We start from the raw sequence: 20,410 nt of genomic DNA on the forward strand, positions 1-20,410 counted from the left end.
TATACACCACATCTACCGCTTTCCCCTCGTCCACCGCCTTAGTCACCTTCTCAAAGAATTCAATAAGGTTTGTGAAGCATGACCGGCCCTTCACAAAACCATGCTGACTATCCTTGATCACATTATTCCTATCCAGATGTTCATAAATCGTATCCCTTACAATTCTCTCTAAGACTTTGCCCACAACAGAAGTGATACTCACCGGCCTATAGTTACTAGGGTTATCCCTACTCCCCTTCTTGAACAAGGGAACCACATTTGCTAGCCTCCAGTCTTCTGGCACTACTCCTGTAGACAACGAGGACATAAAAATCAAGGCCAATGGCTCTGCAATCTCCTCCCTTGCTTCCCAGAGAATCCTAGGATAAATGCCATCAGGCTTAGGGGACTTATCTATTCACCCTTTTCAGAATTTCCAACACCGCTTCCCTACATACCTCAAAGTCAGTGGGGACTCTACCAGGATTTAACAGATGGTTTGCTGACATGGCAGAGAGTCAACCCTGGAGAGAAGGGAGGTGATGGCCTAGTAGTATTATCACTGGACTGTGAATCCAGAGACCCCAATAATATTCTGGGAATCTAGGTTCCAGTCCTGCCATAGCAGATGGTAGAATTTGAATTCAGTAAGGAAAATAAAAACTGGAATTAAAAGTCTAATGATGACCACGATTCCACTGTTGATTGTCAGGAAAACCTGCCTGGCTCATTAATATCCTTTAGAGGAGGAAACTGACAATCCTTAAACTGGTCTGGCCTATATGTGACTCCAGACTCACAACAATGTGGTTGACTCTTAAATAGAGATGGGCAATAAATGTTGCCCTAGCAGCAACACCATCATCCCATAACTACCATTGTAAAATACTGAGTGAATGTTCAGGGAGTATTCCTAAACTATTCACTTAAAGGGCTCAGTTAGCTGTTGGATGTATGGGATACCCACTATCTTCAGTAAAGTGCCATTGTGATGGGCACAACACCCTTTATTTTTCCCTCTCACATCCAATCCTGCTGTTTATAGCCTGGAAAATCGCAATCAAAACCTTGCACACACACACTGCCTTTTGCTGCCACAGAAAATTCCAAAATGCTTTATTGCCAATGAAATAATTTGAAGTGTTGTCACTGTAGTACAATAATTAGAGCAGACAATTTCTGCATCACAAGATGCGACAAAACAATTGTGACAATAATGAGATGATCTGTTTTTCTTATGTTGGTTGAGGGATAGATTTGAAAAGCACATGAAGAAATATTCCTCTTTCTATTCTTCAAAAAAAAACCATGTGATCTTTCACATCTACTTGATGGAGTAGATGGAACTGTGAGATTGAAAGAATTAGGTTTTTGAGTGGGTATATTTTTGTACTGTGTATTTTTTTTTACATGATCACCATTTCAAAGCAGACTGATTGGCAGCTTGGCTCCCAGTTAGGTGGGGGAGTGTTCTGAAGCTGCAGAGGCTTCAGAAAGAGACTGCAGCTACTGCTGGTGGTTGGGGGTCCCAGTGAGATCCCGGGTGAGGCTCCAATCGCTGACTTGGAGGACGAGTGCTCAAACCTGGGAGAGGTTACATTCTCTGACCCTGGATGAGGATTCAAATACCCATTTGGGTGGTGGGCCAGGGAGAGAAGTCTTTAATCCTGAAGCTCCACAGAAAGCACACAAGCCACGGACCACAAGCCATGCTGTAATGGCACCTACTTTTCCCAAATTCATTGCCTTCTTTGAATTGCCAAGTTTCTGAGGCCTGGGAACTCAGAGCAGCCAAGATTGGACCTGGAAGGCAATTTAACAGGAGACTCCCAACCTTTTTATAAAATGACCAATTCAGTCAAGGGAAATGTTTGGTTGCCGGTAAACATGGAAATGAAGGGATTGGAGGAGGATTGGGTTGGTTTGAGATTTTTAAACTTTTTACTTGATCCTGAACTAGCTGTGATTGAGAATCATAGAATATCTACAATGTGAAAGAGGCCAATCTTCCCAATGACTTCACTGACCTTACAAAGAGCATCCCACCCAGACCAAATCCTTCATCCTATCCTCATAAACCCATATGTACCATGGCCAATCCATCTAACCTGCACATCCTTGGACTGAGGTCACAATTCGCTGCATAAAGCATAGAATTTGAGTGAGAAATAAAACTCCATCCTACAGCTGTCTCTGAAATAATGGAACACAAGTTCCCAAGTGGCAAATAAAAAGTTAAAACATTGGTCAAAAAGTGAAACCACCATTCTTTAGGTTGCTGAATGAATCCTTTCTTATATACACCTGCAGGGGCAGGGTAAATCACGATGATTGTGCAAGGGCGTAATTCTACTCATGTTATGGCTGCGAGTTCCTGTAAATCCCCATAAGCAATGTTATACAGGTAAATCTAAACTAAATGAAGCTCTGGTTCCTTACTGCTATCTGTCTTTAATATCCTGAGAAGCATATTTCTCAGATATGCCATGTACTCCTCCTCCCTTTCGAACCTCAGTGGTTGCTGGAGAAGGGAATGGAGTTCTGTTCACTTATTGAAAGAACGTTATATGTAAGGATGTGTACAAATGTTTTCGAGCAGTCTTGATTATGTTGTTATACAGTAGATTGTATTGTTATACTAAAAACCAGTGAGATTCAGTGTTTTCCAATGATGTTGAGATGAAAAGTAAAGCTTTACAGATATTAACTCATTAGTAAAGAAATAAAGATGAACTATAGATAATTCTCTGAGAGATTTTTTTTAACATAGTTACAACCTCTATATGTAAGTCATTCTTCCTGTGCTATTAAGTGTTACAGTTAGATGAAATATACTAGAATGGCTGCCCTCTGTATAGCACTCAGTTGACTGCAACTAGTGTTTTTAGAAGAATTTGCTTTCTAATTCAGTGACTGTTCAACTATTTAAGTGCTGTGACTGCAAAGGACATGTGGTGGCAGGTTTTCTTGTAAGTTTTAAAAGAAGAGGAAATTGCATTTATTATACCTGCAAAATAATTTTTAAAATTCCAACTCACACATACATTCAAAAGATTTACTCACACAAATGTACAGAATTAAGTTACAAAGAATGAGGGGAGGTTAACTTTTTCAAAAATCCCAAATTAAAGTCAATCATATTTGGATCCTGTAGTTTGATGGTTTGGATGGTTTTTGGTTGGATTTGGTGATCGTTTTGCATTCTGCTTGGTGACAATTTTAAATGTTGAGGGATGATCTTGCTCCTTTCATCCAAAAGGTCAGCAGTGGTTTGCTGAAGAAGTTGAAGAACTGTGCCTGGAACTGAAAATCATAGCAATATTGAATTTCCTAGCCATTGGCACCTTTCAAACCTCAACCAAAGAAAATGTGCATCATTTCTCAATCAGGAGCTCATGAGTGCATTCATGAGTTCGCCATTGCCCTATAGAGGAGTGTAATTTACTTTTTCTTGTTCCCCATGAGCCCTTAAAGCACAAATGGCCAAGCAGCTGGATTTGCAACTATTTCTGGGGCCTCTCAGGTGCAAGGGACCATTGCACACCTGATGTTCGGAGCTCCAGAGCATCATCCTGTCAGATTCCTGAGCAGGAAGGGATTTCCCTCCCTCAACATCCAAAAACAACAGGCAACATCTCCTGCAGATGTGCACTGCCATTGGGGAGCTATCACAAGGATTACATTCAGCACTCTCTCAGGTTCTGAAAAAGTTTGCCTCATCTCCAGGACTTCTCATGAGTGACTAGGAGGGCATGGCTAAGGATTCAAGCACAATACCATTAGATTGATGCCAAGCGGTACCAGAATGTTGCCCATCTATCCACAAAGACCATCACTGAATGGGCAATTGGTCTTATTGAAGATGCAGTTCCACTCCCAACATCACTCAGGAGGAATACTGCAGTATTAGCTGGAGAGGGTCTTCAGATTAGTAATTACTTCCTGTGCCCTGCATATCCCAACTCAGCAATGTGGTGAGAAGGGGAATTGGGCCAGCCACTTGTATCTTCAGATGAGGAAGAAGGGAACTCTTGAGACAGATGTTGAGGAATCAAATGCTGATGTTAACAATGCTGAGGAAGCCAGGGCAGTAGTGGGATAGGGCAGACAGGCTCACAGGAACGTGATAGCCATTAGATTTTAGAGTGAATGACTTTGCATTAATATATTTTTAGCACTCAGAATTATCAACCAGTGCTGATGTAAAGGTTTTCCTGTCATCAAAGAAATGCTTGTTCTTTAAGTTTTAAACATTAAGCTTCTTCATTTGGCATAAGTTATAAACTCATTTTTTTTGGCACCCAGCACCTCTTATTTTTTTTTGGCCAGAGCAAGGTTACATGCTGGCTGCGTTTGTATGACTCAAATGTACATTGGCGAGAGAAATTCATCCATCACTGAGAAAGAGAGTTGCTACAGAATGCTGATTGACTCTGACTCCTGAAAGCCAATTATCTAAATTAAGTTTCCGTTTTCCAGAGGGTATGTTCCTTTCTTTGTGCTACTGCACATAGTGCATGTCTCAGCGTTCAGAATGATCATCAGCATTTAAGGTAGTCTACAAGCAAAGTATAAACAGACAGAGGCTTTAACAGATTGAAAGAGACCACAGACTGTTGTGTAAACAACTGCATTTATGTCAAATGGATAATTAACCCAGCTGATGGTAATACTGAATAAACCAGAATCCCAAGTAAAACTTGACAGATCATAAGATTTACTTTTCCAGTTTGGTTACCATGTTGGTCAGTCAATGACATTTCCCATTGGGCTGCTCATACTTTTTTTTTAATCAAACAGACCTGAGCTGAACTTATTACACAAATGAGGAAAGCCAAAGTGATATATTGCATATATGGACAGTTTTGAAAGATCTTGTCACAAATAGCAAAAAGAAAGATTCAACACTTTTTCTGAATTATCTCTCCTATCTTCACTTTAAAAATTCTTACACACCCTGATGAGGTCACAAGAGTTTCGTGTTGGTGATTTTCTATACATCCTTCGGATGAGATTCTCTCAGTCTCATCTTCTGACATACAACCAAGTGATCTCACTGACCTTTCCCCACTGAACAGTAAGAAAAGCTAAGGGCTTTTTACAAACCTGTCGGTTTGGATGGCCAAAATAGCTTAAGACTTCTTTCTAGTCCTGTGGGTATTAAGTCTATGAAAAAAACTAACTATCCTCTTTTTAAGGGTATTTTCATTTCAATTCAACCTGCTTGTGACCCCTCCCTCCCCTCCACTAGTTCTTAAAATGAAAGTCAATAATAAGCAGCAATTTTCTAACCAGGTAGCATGTTGAGTCATTTAGCTTAACTTAAACGATTTCTTGGAATAACTCTCTTTAGTTTACTGTTCACTTGATTTTTTTAGCCTATGTTAAAGTAAACCGATCAGACTTTGAAATAACACTGAAAACCAAAGCCTCATTTACCCTTACTTTAGTTCCTAAATAATATTAAACTTTCATCACAAGAGTAACGTTGTGCAGAGGATTGACACCCATGTGTTCTTGAATGTTTGGTGTTCTTAAATTTAACTTTTCCTACCATAGTACCTTGGTGCCATCTCAGCATCTACAACTGAACTTGAGGAAGTTTGAATTGCCTCAGCTGACTTGGCATTGTCAGGTGGTCTGGAGACTAAAGTGCTCTTAGCTGCTGAGTGTCACCTGCATGGGTGCAACCTCCTCTATTTGACCTGAAGCAGGCACTTAGGCCTCTGGCAGAGAGGAGCTGTTGAGGCAGGTACGTCGGCAGTAGACTAAGATGATAATCCCTGGCTGTCCGGCTATTGTTGCTCCCCTCCCTGGAGGGTGCAATGGCACCTCCCTTGCCCTTTGGGTCATTAAGACCACAGACTGTTGTGTAAACAACTGCATTTATGTCAAATAGATAATTAACCCAGCTGATGGTAATACTGAATAAACCATCTTAACCTGGAGGCTGGTTAAGATCAGTCAGTCCTCTCTTGTGTGGTCAATGATTGCATTAATGAGTTGAGCAATGAGTGAAGGTTCCCATTGTATATATGGTAGTTATGGATTTTTCTTCAGGACCTGGATCCTCATGGCTGTCATCTGTTAAATGGAGGTAGCCTTGTGCTCACATGCCAGAGCCATGACATCAAGCAGATCTTGAACAGTTTTCTCTACCCTTCACTTTGGTCTGTGTATGATCTTTGGCACATCTGCCAGATGTTCCCATGATTGTATATGTTCATCAACACAGTAATGTAGATATTCATCATCTGAGATGATGCCATCAATAGCCTGTTCTCCATGTGCCTCAGTGTCAGAAAATTTGACCATTTCTTCCTCCTCTTGCTACAGGTCTGTGCTAGTGCTGTACTAATGGAAATTTGACCTGAGACTATGCTAGATAGAATTAAAAATCACACAACACCAGGTTATAGTCCAACAGGTTTATTTGGAAGTTCTGGCTTTTGGAGCACTGCTCCTTCATCAGGTGGTTGTGGTGTATAAGATCGTAAGACACAGAATTTATAGCAAAACATTACAGTGTCAAACAGTACACCAAAAGATAGTGCTTCCAAATAAACCTGTTGGACTATAACCTGTTGGTGTTGTGTGATTTTTAACTTTGTCCACCTCAGTTCAACACCGGTTCCTCCACAACATATGCTAGATAGATAATCCACTGAGGTGAATGTTTCTGTACTCATGGAAGGTAGGGAGGAAGGCCTTGATTATACTACTTCTGAGGCTTGTGACAGCTTCTCATTAGAGGTGTACTGTGAGTGCTGGTAGAGCTGAGCTTGCTGGCTGGTGCTGTTCTTCTTTCAGTACTGGCTTGGGAGTGGTATCTAGATTCTGCATAGGAAAACATAAATATTCCTTAATGTCATGAGCAATGGAAGATTTACATCTGAAATTTCTGACAGGCATCAGGATTCAGACATTAGGCCCATAATGAGGATTTCAAGCCTGCTCAAGTCATCAATATATCTGCAGTGCAACCTTCTGCAAGATGACTTCGATAATTGGCAAGAGTCTGCTTTGCTGTAGAGTGGGCCTCTAATGCTGCAGGCTTAATCAGAAGCCCACTTGAATATGGAAGCTGTAAGCTGTAGGGGTAATAGATTGGAGAAAATGCCTCCAATTTATCAAACAGCTGCAAATTTTCATCCATATCGTCACATCGCTGGGGCATCAATCCTCTGGCTCTGATTGGGAGGTTCTTCAGTTGTATAGGTGGCCACCAAATCATAACAGTGGGGCATTTCAATGTTAACAAAATACTGAAGCTGGAGCAAAATGACACCCAAGTGGGGTTTTAATTGCACTAATTGATTGATTTTTCTTTATTCTCTTATGGGATGTGGCAGTCGCTGGCAAGACCAGCATTTGTTGAATATCCCTACTTGCTCTCAAACATTTACTTGGCTGTCTAGGCCACTCAAAGACAGTTAATGGCAATCACATGGTGGTGGATCTGGATGTAAGATGCATGTAAGCCAGACCAGGTAAGGATGGCAGGTTTCCTTCTCTAAAGCACATTAGTGAACCAGATAGGATTCGCAACGGTAGATTATAATAGTAGTGGATGTAATCCCTAGCGTCTTTGGATTTATTAATTACACATAAACTCACCAGCAGCTTTTTAAACTCATGCCCCCAGATTTTGCCTGGCCTCTAGATTCCTAATCCAATGACAATATTACCGTTGTACTTCTTACCTCCCTGGTTTGGGCAGACAGCTTGGTTTCCATTCTGCACTGGAAAAGTGCCCCTGGATAGAAATACACTGGGAGCTGTCCTTCATGTTTATTCCCCCAGCCCTGTCACTTTCAGGCTTGTTTCCATGGGACTCAATTAGAAAAAAAATTGGTATGAGCTATATTTTTTTGTGGGTGAGAAATGGCAACTGTTAACCAAGTCTAGATAATTTCTGTAATAGAATGCAGGCAAAGGAAGATGACCTGCACATCTCATGTCAACAATGTTGATTAAAGCACTTAACAGTAAAAGCATTCTCAATTTGCACTCCTCCAGAACTCTGAATTGATGGCTGTTCTTATTGACTGGCTTTCTTCAGGTCAATGTAGAGTTCAGAAAATTATATTAATACTATATGACCTTTCAGTCATGCATAGTTGCTATATGTTGTTGTTAATGTATTGAGAATGTCTGCAGGTGAATAAGCTAATGCTACACATTTCTGCAGTGTTATTATCAGTTATGTTTTCATTGATCTGCCAACTCTCAGGCACATGCAGAAAGACCAATGTTATTAACACTTGCAAACCAGTTACCGAAACACTCACTAAGGAGAAAATTATGTTAGCTTAATACGACAGGTGTCACTTTCATAAGGGCAGACAGCTTAATTGTATGTTGGCAAGAGTGGCTTCTACCTATTGGACAGGGCCTATCTGCACAGAGCACTGATATAATTCCTAATACTTGTCTAGCCAGTACTTAATAGAATATTGGTTTTCCAGATCCAAATGGCCCTCTGACTCCATTAGAGTCATGCCAGTTAGTCAATCTCAATTGTAGAGTTTGAAATAAAATCACATCTCTGCTGCAAATTTCTATTGCATTGCTTTTTGTTCTTGGATCAGCTCAATCCCAAAGAGATTTCTTTTCCTTTTGCATTTAATGAGGAGAGGCTTTAGTTTGTGTTATGATTTATACTCTAGTTTATTTTGCCTGCAGGAATTCCTGAATTAAATTAAGTTATTCTGCTGTGTAGTTGAAACTAAAATTTAAGAAATACAGGTTATTTTGAAGATTCTCCAGTGAGACAAAAGTAATTTGTACTTATGCGGTATCATTCACAACTTCATGAAAGCTCAACGTGCCTTACAACCAATGAAATACTTTGCAAATGTGTTAACTTTTGGAATATTGGTAATCATTGTCTTTTCAAAGAAAGCTCAGCTTAATGTGGGAATCTTTCTCCCCTCCTCCCTGCCCCACTATCAATCAGAATCAGAAAATTAAACAGGAAAAAAAACCTAAATTAACTCATTTATGTGGTTGAATTATAATTTTTCTTAATTTTTGAGTATGGTATTGAAAGCTGTTTTGAATATGACCGCCATTTTGCACAAGCAGTTAGTAAAGATAGATAGCTTAACAATCTGACGTAATGCAAATAATTTTTTTTCCCAATTTGAGAACTGGAAGGTTGGAGAAGGTCGCATGAGTAAAAGGTAGTATATTCAGTTCACATCACAATGGCTTCTATTGCTACATCCTTGGATTATGATGTACTTGTTATCAAGAATCATCAAACACCCAGATTGCTGATATGGCAATCTCAAACATTATAACAGTAAGTAGGAAGACAAAAGTGTAGGTTTGCCCCATTCTAAAGTGAGCAGCAAGTACCAGAAACTTCTCATGGGTGACCTGGTAACTTCTGGAACTCAAGCAATGTTTTTGACCTGATGATCTCAATATCATATATGGTCTTCAGACAACTCAATTCATTGCACATGATATCAAAATATTAATAGCTGATGGCATTACACATTCTTCAGGCTGGGGGTCTTGATACACTACAACAATATTACCTATATATTCCTGCAATAATACAGAAGACTTGTTCTCCTGAAGTAGCATGCCTCCAGCCAAACTGCTCAAGCACAGTTACTACCGTGGAATCAGTTTAGCAATGTGGGACATTGCTCATTTATATCCTGTCCACAAAAGACAGGGCAAATTTAACCCAACCAATTATCACCACATTAGTTTAAACTTGAACATTACAAAGTGATGGAAGGAATTGTCAACAGTACTATCAAATGATATTTACTCAGCAGTAAGAAGCTTACTAATCCTGAATTTAGATTTTATTAGGGCCAATCAACTCCAGGTCTCATTACAAACTTGGTCCAATAGTGGTGAAGAGTAGAGAATGGAGAAAATGCCTTTGTTCTTAAGGTAACATTTGACCAGGTATGGCAACTAGGAGCTCTAGCAAAACTGGAGTCAAAGGGGATCAGACTGATGGAGGGAGTTCTTTACATCGGTCATTCATTGCAGAAAGGAAGATGATTGTGGTGTTTGGACATCTATTACTTAGATCCTGGATCATCACTGCAGGAATTCCTCAGAGAACTGTCATGGGCCCAATGATCTTCAGCTGCTTCATCAATGATCTTAGAACATAGGACATTACAGTGCAGTACGATATTGCACCAACCTGTGGAACCAATCTGAAGCCCATCAAACCTTCACTATTCCATTCTTGTCTATATGCCTATCCAACTACTATTTAAATGCCCTTGATGTTGGCGAGTCTACTACTCTCTGAGTAAAGGAACTATCTCTGACATCTGTCCTATATCTATCACCCCTCAATTTAAAGCTATGACCCCTTGTGCTAGCCATGACCATCCGAGGAAAAAAGGCTCTCGCTGTCCAACCTGTCTAACCCTCTGATTATCTTATATGTCTCAATTAAGCCACATCTCAACCTTCTTCTCTCCAAAAACATCCTCAAGTCCCTCAGCCTTTCCTCATAAAACCTTCCCTTCATACTAGGCCACATCCTAGTAAATCTCCTCTTAACCTTATTGGAAGCTTCCACATCTTTCCTATAATGTGATGACCAGCAATGTGTGCAATACTCCAAGTGCAGTCTCACCAGAATTTTGTACAGCTGCAGCATGACTTTATGGTTTTGAAATTCAATCCCTCTACCAATAAAAGCTAACACACTGTTTGCCTTCTTAACAACCCTATCAACCTGAATAGCAACTTTCAAGGATCTATGTACCTGGACACCGAGATCTCTCTGCCCATCTTCTACACTACTAAGAATCTTACCATTAGATCAGTACTCTGCATTCCTGTTACTTCTTCCAAAGTGAATTACCTCACACATTTCCACATGAAACTCCATTTTCCACCTCTCAGCCCAACTCTGTAGCTTATCTATGTCCCTCTGTGACCTACAACATCCTTCATCACTATCCATAACTCTACTGACCTTAGTGTCATCCGTAAATTTACTAACCCATCCTTCTATGTCCTCATCCAGGTAATTTTGTAAAAATGACAAACAGCAGTCAACTCAAAACAGATCCTTGTGGTACACCACTAGTAACTGAACTCCAGGATGAATATTTCCCATTTACCATCACTCTCTGTCTTCTTTCAGTTAGCCAATTTCTGATTCAAACCACTAAATCACCCTCAATCCCATGCCTCCGTATTTTGTGCAATAACCTACCATGGGGAATCTTATCAAATGCCTTACTCAAATCCAAATAGACCACATCAACCGCTTTGCCCCCATCCACCTGTTTGGTCACCTTCTCAAAAAACTCAATAAGGTCTGTGAGGCATGATCTACTCTTCACAAAACTGTCTCTCCATCCTAAGGCTGGATGTCCAAATCATCTCTGATATTAGTATGAAGTTTAGTATCATTTGCAGCACTTCTAATCCAGAAGCAGTTTATGATCAAGTTTAGTTGAAAGTGATAACTGCACCAGGCAAAGAGTTTCTCAACCAAGTGAAAATTCATCTGTCTCTTCAAGTATTGATTGGGTCTACTGTTATTGCATTATCTGGATTAGTGGTGCTGGAAGAGCACAGCAGTTCAGGCAGCATCCAAGGAGCCTCAAAATCGACGTTTCGGGCAAAAGCCCTTCAACAGGATTAAAGACAGTGAGCCTGAAGCTTGGAGAGATAAGCTAGAGGAGGGTGGGGGTGGGGAGAAAGTAGCATAGAGTACAATGGGTGAGTGGGGGAGGGGATGAAGGTGATAGGTCAGGGAGGAGAGGGTGGAGTGGATAGGTGGAAAAGGAGATAGGCAGGTCAGACAAGTCCGGACAAGTCATGGGGACAGTGCTGAGCTGGAAGTTTGGAACTAGGGTGAGGTGGGGGAAGGGGAAATGAGGAAACTGTTGAAGTCCACATTGATGCCCTGGGGTTGAAGTGTTCCAAGGCGGAAGATGAGGCGTTCTTCCTCCAGGCGTCTGGTGGTGAGGGAGCGGCGGTGAAGGAGGCCCAGGACCTCCATGTCCTCGGCAGAGTGGGAGGGGGAGTTGAAATGTTGGGCCACGGGGTGGTGTGGTTGATTGGTGCGGGTGTCCCGGAGATGTTCCCTAAAGCGCTCTGCTAGGAGGTGCCCAGTCTCCCCAATGTAGAGGAGACCGCATCGGGAGCAACGGATACAATAAATGATATTTGTGGATGTGCAAGTAAAACTTTGATGGATGTGGAAGGCTCCTTTAGGGCCTTGGATAGAGGTGAGAGAGGAGGTGTGGGCACAGGTTTTACAGTTCCTGCGGTGGCAGGGGAAAGTGCCAGGATGGGAGGGTGGGTTGTAGGGGGGTGTGGACCTGACCAGGTAGTCACGGAGGGAACGGTCTTTGCGGAAGGCGGAAAGGAGTGGGGAGGGAAATATATCCCTGGTGGTGGGGTCTGTTTGGAGGTGGTGGAAATGTCGGCGGATGATTTGGTTTATGCGAATATTGGTAGGGTGGAAGGTGAGCACCGGGGTGTTCTGTCCTTATTACGGTTGGAGGGGTGGTGTCTGAGGGCGGAGGTGCGGGATGTGGATGAGATGTGTTAGAGGGCATCTTTAACCACGTGGGGAGGGAAATTGCGATCTCTAAAGGAGGAGGCCATCTGGTGTGTTCTATGGTGGAACTGGTCCTCCTGGGAGCAGATACGGCGGAGGCGGAGGAATTGGGAATATGGGATGGCAGACCGTTCCCTCCGTGACTACGTGGCCAGGTCCACGCCCCCCTACAACCCACCCTCCCATCCTGGCACTTTCCCCTGCTACCGCAGGAACTGTAAAACATGCGCCCACAACTCCTCCCTCACCTCTATCCAAGGCCCTAAAGGAGCCTTCCACATCCATCAAAGTTTTACTTGCACATCCACTAATATCATTTATTGTATCCGTTGTTCCCGATGAGGTCTCCTCTACATTGGGGAGACTGGGCACCTCCTAGCAGAGCGCTTTAGGGAACATCTCTGTGACACCCGCACCAATCAACCACACCACCCCGTGGCCCAACATTTCAACTCCCCCTCCCACTCTGCTGAGGACATGGAGGACCTGGGCCTCCTTCACCACCGCTCCCTCACCACCAGACGCCTGGAGGAAGAACGCCTCATCTTCCGCCTCGGAACACTTCAACCCCAGGGCATCAATGTGGACTTCAACAGTTTCCTCATTTCCCCTTCCCCCACCTCACCCTAATTCCAAACTTCCAGCTCAGCACTGTCCCCATGACTTGTCCGGACTTGTCCGACCTGCCTATCTCCTTTTCCACCTATCCATTCCACCCTCTCCTCCCTGACCTATCACCTTCATCCCCTCCTCCACTCACCCATTGTACTCAATGCTACTTTCTCCCCACCCCCACCCTCCTCTAGCTTATCTCTCCACGCTTCAGGCTCACTGCCTTTATTCCTGATGAAGGGCTTTTGCCCGAAATGTCGATTTTGAAGCTCTTTGGATGCTGCCTGAACTGCTGTGCTCTTCCAGCACCACTAATCCAGAATCTGGTTTCCAGCATCTGCAGTCATCATTTTTACCTTATTGCATTATCCTCTACCATCATCTTGGGGGTGGGGGCAAGCATCACAAGTTCCAGTTCAGGTTCTTGTCTGGGCCCAGAGCTCCCAACCTGAGTCAGTTGCCCCATTCCCAATCCAAGCACAGCAGCCTCCTCATAACCTGAACATAGTGGCCCCACTCCCCAGTCCCAACCACTGATGCACAGATCCTGATCTAAATACAATGGCCCCACCTCTGGCCTGACACAGTTAGTCCCCAGAGACCTGTGCCCTAATTATTGGGCACTGATGAACCTTCAATTCTTGCCCTGTTTGGTGATTACCATTGACCAAACTCTGACTAAACTCTGACTCCAAGAGCAGGTCAAAAGTTGAAATTCTGCAGTGAATAACTTGCTTCTCGATTTCCCAAAGCTTCTCCACCATCCACAAGGTTCAAGCCAGTAGTGTGGTGGAATATTCCCTGCTTTCCTGAATGAGTGCAGCTCCAATAGCATTCAAGAAGTTGACACCATCAAGTCAAAAGAAGTATAGTCCATAGCACCTTACTCACCGCCTTTAACATTGACTTCCTTTACTGCCAACACACAGAGTATACATTTACAATATACACTGCAGCAACTTATCATGGTTTCTTTGACAGCACTTTCCAGGCCCACAATCTCTAGAAGGACAAGAGCAGCAGAAAAATGGAAGCATTACTTCAATTTTCCCTCTATATCATGTACCATCCTTACTTTGAAATGTATTGGTGTTCCTTCAGTGTTTCTGGATTAAAATCCCAGAATTCCCTTCCTAACACCATTGTGAATGTAACCAAGGTGGCGGCTCACCACCATTTTCTCAAGGGATGAGCAATCAATGCTAGCCTAAACAGCCATGCTCACATCTCAGGAAAGATTATTTTTTATAAAAATGCCACCTTCCTCTTGAACATGGAATAGACAGATGTCACACTGCCTCCATCAGATGGAGCTGCAGAACACCAGCCATGTCTGCTTCTCTCCAGCAACACCAATTGTGATAATGGGTTATTGACTTTTAAAGCCTAGAATTTTGCTGTGCAGTTGTTTGAAAGAGCTTTTGATTTAGTCTACTTCCCTTTTTTCCATACTTATTTTTATTTTTCAAATCTTGTACTCAACACTATTATAAGTTATTTAGTCTTCTGTTTCTATATTCCTTTCTTATGTTGTGCTCCACACCCTAGACTCTTGATGAGAAGCGAAATGGCTAGTCTCTCCTTTCATTCTTTTGCAGGTCAACAAAACTATCCTGCTCTGGTTATTGAAATACCCAATGAAATGTTAACTTTTCCCTCTTTGCCTTATTGAAACACTTCATGATTTTAATCTTTTATACTCTAGTAAAGGAATCTCATTTTCTTTAATCACTCCTCACAACTAAAATCTTTGATCTGATTTCATCTAATCTCTTTTTATGACACTTTGTGACCTAACATTCTTTGTAGGGCTACAAAAACTGAACACAAACTGTAAGCTAACAAATATTTTGTTTAGGTTTATCATTGTCTCTAGCATTTATACTTCATGTCTCAATTTATAACACTTAGTATACCATATACCTTGCTTATCAAGTCCTTCTACTTGCTGTCATCTTCAGTGTCAATTCAGCCTCCATTTTGTTCCTTGGATGAGTTTTTTTGTGTTTTCTGACAGTTTTTGTATTGTGTCCTCCTATATTTTGAATTCAGATCATTTTTGCAGCAGCTATATGTTTTTGTTTCCTACATGCAGGTGATCTAACTTGTCGGATTAGAAAACGCATTGCACTCCTTTAACAAGAGCTATTTTGTTTTTTACCTGTGCAATGTATATGAGACGTAATTCTCAAGGTGGTGCGTGTGAAATAAACTCTTGTGGGTGTGAAACTGACAAGGCAGACTTTAGTGATGGTACTTATCTAGATTTCTACCAGGTTAAACTGACACCTGTTTTTGTTCACAAGTATATTCAAAACCATGGGAATGTGGTTTTTTGATGTCAACTATTAACTAAACACCAAGAGTGTGGTTAATATGATTTGCATGTGATCATTCCCCTCCTTTACAGTCTACTCAAAATTAGATTTTTGGCCTATTGAAGGCCATACCAACATCCGGCCCTTCAGCACATCCATTTTCCAATTACTATTTTTCTCTTCCTGTGTCTACCATCTTGTTTTCAGTAAAAATAAACAGAAAAAGCATGAAAACCTTTGGACTGATATTCTCCAATAAATTCATGGATGTATCAAAAGAATTAAGTTAATGCATGCTAATACCACTGGGTGTAATTTCAAGGCCTTTGTTTAAAAAGGAATGTTGGAAATACTGGACAAATCATGAAGTATTTCCATCTAAAATGTTGATTCAACCTTTCTAATGCAGACCTACTGTGCAATTCCAGATGTTTCTAGTTTTATTTGACATTCCTAGTATTTAATTTTTGTTTATCTCCGAAACTTTGGACATGAATTCAAACAGATGTCTAATAATTCAAATGTATCTTTTTGGATTTGAAGATGTAACATTCAAAATATACCACACAACTCAGTTATAGATTAACCAAAACAATTTTTAAAAATTTAAATAACAAATAAACTGTTCTACTATCACAATGCATAATCTATGAACAAGTTCAAAGTACACAATTTGACACTACGATGACATGCTATAAATAACAAGAATTCTATAGTTTATGTGCCTTGCTAAATGCCATAGTTGGACATTGTGCACTTATCATTGCACAAATTTATTTATACTGTCTTCCAACAATGAGGAAGCAGGATAATCTTGAATGTTTTCTTTTAAACTTACAAAAACTTTTGTATTCTATGTTTCTGTTTCCACTATCGTGAAGGTGCTGAGTTATTATGGATTAAAGTTCCACACTTGCAGAAGTTAGTCTTCATGCCTGACAGCTCACTGTGTAGGAACTCTATAGTGGAACCTGGCCTTATCTAATTTACTTTTTTCCCTAAAGTTCCCACTCTGAATGTTGACAGAGAGGTCAGAGGATACTGATCAGACTGGAAACCCAGTAAATTAAGAGAGAACAAAGAACTGTGGATGCTGAAACAAAAACAGAAATTGATGGAAAACTGTTCTGAAGAAGCATCACTGGACCAGAAATGTTAACTTTGCTTTCTTTCTACAGTTGCTGCCAGACCTGTTGAGTTTCTCCAGCAATTTCTGTTTTGAGTCCGATTTGTTTCCCTTCTCCATTGGTCTACCTTTTTAAACTGGAAATACTGCAGCAAAAATCAGCTCAAGCAAATTCAACTAACAAATCAGAATTAGGTGTTTTGATCAAATTATGGGTATTTTGAGAGCCAAAACAATTATTAGCACAATGAAGGTTTTCAATATATTATTATTTTATTTTGGCAATTTGGATTCTAAAGTAGAGGTAAATGGGACATAGGTAGTTAGTGTTGTGAAAATCTGATCTGCTTTTATAAAAAAGGATTAGTACGTCATTTGCAACAGTGATCTAAAGGCAGCATGTCCAAGGTATCATGTGACTTAAGCTAAATGACTAGAGAAACTATTGGTAAGGTAATTGCTTATATATTCAATATACACAACTCTTACAACTTAAAAAGACTGATTACAAGGGGCTACAGGCAGTTTGAGTTCAGAAAAAGTCCAGGAGAAGGGCAGATTTTAAATTGTGCAAGCCTTTAGGCTAACAGAGTTGGAAAGTTGGAACTTCAATTAGACTGTGCTGAAAACTGTCTATGTTTCTTTCTTGGGGTTCAGTGAGGACAGGTTAGCTTAGCCGAACGTGTCAAGGAAAGACAGTAATGGAGGGAGTTGCATGTGCTCAGTGTACAGAAAATTGCTGAAAGGATATGATTTGATTTGTTTTTTTTATTATTATGAGTATTTTGTTATAAAATATAGTGAAAAGTGTTGTACTCGCCAGCACCACCTTAAAACAGAAAAATAAACCAAAATGGAGAATATAAAGGCAGAAAAATGAAGAAATAAAGAAAATGTGTTCAACTTTACAGTCCTTCTTGATAAGTGCTCCACCATGAGCCATGGGCCGAGTTGCCCGACACAAATCCCCTTCCCCATTGCCACTACTGGAATGAAAATCACCACTCTGTGGTGCCATCTCCCCTCCTCCAATATCCTCATCAGTATGACTCCTTGCTAGATCTTGCCAATGCAGTTGTCACCCATGCTGCTGGGTACGCTACCAACCCAAACTCAACTCCATTTCCAACATGAGTCTGCTTTGTGCCCACCTCATCGATGCAGATGCTGTCGATGCCGCTGAGTCTCATACTGGGTCTAATCCTGCCTCCATTGCTGCTTCCATGAAGCTGTGCTGGATGCAGACATTGCTGGGAACCCAAACTTATCTCTGCCGTGAGTCGACAATGGGCCCACTTGCCACCAATGCCATCATTGTGACCGTGCTCTTCAACAAGACGTAAGTAAAAAAGAAGAGAATAAAGGAAAAAATCAGAAGAGAGAGAAAAAGAAAAGGAATGAAATAAAGTGGACAGAGCAGATGAGCTTTAGGCTCTGAAGCCCTATTCCACTGCCACCTTACCTGAAAATGGTTGTGACTTCATCAATTGGAGTAAGAAATTTTAAAGTGATGACAAGGACGATAGCTCACTTGGATTAAGTGTCTGCTGAGAGTATTGCTGGGAAATAGGATTGAACCTCTCTTTTTATGGTTTATGATAAAATCTCTCTAAATTTTCATATATAGCTTTGGTTTTCTTTCTTTTTATGTAAAAAACTATATTCATGTTCTTTTGATGAAATACAGTAAAAGTTTTGCATGAGTAGCTTTCGTGACTTGACCAATAAAATAACCAAATCAGAAAATAAAATTTCTGGTCTATCATGTCAGGTTTCACTCTGGAATCAGACTTGTTCAGTATTAACATCAGCTCTCATCATAACACTATTTGGAAGCAACAATTGTGACTTTAAAGTGTAGCTATGGTCCTTTTCTTGATGTTTGAAGTTTTGGTTGGTATAAATAGGTTAAGAGCTTTCCACCCAGATGCTGTCCTGAATGCACGCTTCAACTCTAAAGCTTGTTATGAGCACATCTAAAAGGATTTCCAATTTTTATTGAGTATAAATTAAGATTAATAAATAAAACAATACAGAAATGTTTATAATGTACAGATTGAACACATTAATAAGCTTGAGAATGTACTAGAATTAGATTGAGGTGAAAATTGTTTATCATTTACTCAATTTTGACATGACAGTGATGCCTTTTATTTAATGTTTTCAAATTCCTAATTTCTCCACATTATTGTTGTGTTATGTCTCACAAACATAATATCAGCTTACCTTTAAGAAATATGTTTAAGATACCATTACTGTATCATACAGTGACTGTGACTGAGTATGCGAAGGTCTCATCTGCTGTGGATCTTTTGAAACATGACAAACTGTTCTGTTCTATAACTAATAGTAGCCCAGACAGTTTTGTGCCTGTGATTGTAATATTTATATCTAATAATTAGCTGTAATAATGGTCTGTTGAATTCTTCAAAACCATGATATTCACACTGAGTTTCTTCAGATCAAATAACCTGTTGGAGGAAAACCCACTCCAATAGTAACATCCTACTCATCAATTAGGAAATAGAGCAACCTGATGAGCATAAAGTTGAAGCAATAGGAGATTTCAGGTTCTATTTCTAGTCTGTGTAAAGAAAGCTTCTATTTAAGTGACTGTTCTTGGGCTCACAGCCTATGCCTTTATTCTTAGCACTGGTTCAATCACCATAGAAACTTATTTCATTGTTGCTATTCTTATTTGATGCCAACAGAATATTCTTTAAATAATATTCTCAATCTATTTGCATTTTCAGTGTGTGGTATTGTTCAAGCACAAACTTAATTGCAATGAAAACAGAAAATAATGAGAATTCACAACGCAGCATCTGAACAATAAAGATAGGTCAACATTTTGATGAGGTTCTACAGAAGAGATTCAATTGGAATCTTCAAACATTCTTCTTTGAATTAGAGACTGATATGTTGTATACTCACACCATGATTATTTCTTAATTCCAAATTTTCAGCCTTTGAGGGTCTGTTCTTTTAAATCTTTAGAGATTTACCCATATCTGAAAAGGAAGATATTTTGTTCTTTGTAGGCAGACATTAATTCTCTCCAATGCTCCAACACAGGGGTCTGTCTAATAATATGAAGAACTCATACCCATCCAAAATATTTTCATTCAATGTCATGATTATCACCTGCTTGGAACTACTTCAATCACATCTACACAAGGGCAGTAGAATCAATCAAGCTTAAGAAATTAAAACAAAGAACTGTGGATGCTGAAAATCTGAAAAGGAAAGAGAGGTTCCTGGAGAAACTCAGCGGGTCTGACATCATCTGTGGAGAGAAAGCAAAGTTAACATGTCAAGTCTAGTGACCCTTCTTTTGAGCTGATTAGATTAGATTAGATTAGATTATTTTACAGTGTGGAAACAGGCCCTTCGGCCCAACAAGTCCACACCGACCCGCCGAAGCGCAAACCACCCATACCCCTACATTTACCCCTTACCTAACACTACGGACAATTTAGCATGGCCAATTCACCTGACCTGCACATCTTTGTGACTCTGGGAGGAAACCGGAGCACCCGGAGGAAACCCACGCAGACACAGATGTTAGCTAGGAAAAGATGTTATGTATGCTGAGAACGGGGGATTAGGGTAGGTTGGTGGATGTGGGAAGAAATGAGCTGATAGGCAGAGATAGAGTCCACAACAGTTAGGCACCCAAGGGTTGGTAATAGTCCCCATTAGCAGCTGTTCATTCCCCTAGGTTGACACTTAACCACCCTTTGTCTGTCCAACTGTTTCTCTCTCTTTCTGGATTCTATCTCCACCTATTGTTTACTATACCTC

At 40.6% G+C, this 20,410-nt stretch overlaps 2 long non-coding RNA genes across 4 annotated transcripts in view; one reads left to right on the forward strand and one right to left on the reverse strand.

Moving 5' to 3' along the window:
- LOC122557316 (uncharacterized) overlaps positions 1 to 20,410 on the forward strand; it is a 67,207-nt gene that overhangs the window by 32,019 nt on the left and 14,778 nt on the right. The window lies entirely within an intron of this gene.
- Positions 1,181 to 20,410, reverse strand: part of LOC122557509 (uncharacterized) — an 80,903-nt gene continuing 61,673 nt past the window's right edge. For all 3 annotated transcript variants that reach the window (XR_015758638.1, XR_015758639.1, XR_015758640.1), the window contains 2 exons: positions 19,541 to 19,617; positions 1,181 to 3,282 (listed from right to left, as the gene is read on the reverse strand). This is a non-coding gene — a long non-coding RNA (uncharacterized LOC122557509). The remainder of the gene's footprint in view (positions 3,283 to 19,540; positions 19,618 to 20,410) is intronic.

This window comes from Chiloscyllium plagiosum, unplaced genomic scaffold, assembly GCF_037043375.1.
Source record: "Chiloscyllium plagiosum isolate Xiang-an unplaced genomic scaffold, Cpla_swu_hap1 HiC_scaffold_11, whole genome shotgun sequence".
Taxonomy (NCBI): Eukaryota; Metazoa; Chordata; class Chondrichthyes; order Orectolobiformes; family Hemiscylliidae; genus Chiloscyllium; species Chiloscyllium plagiosum.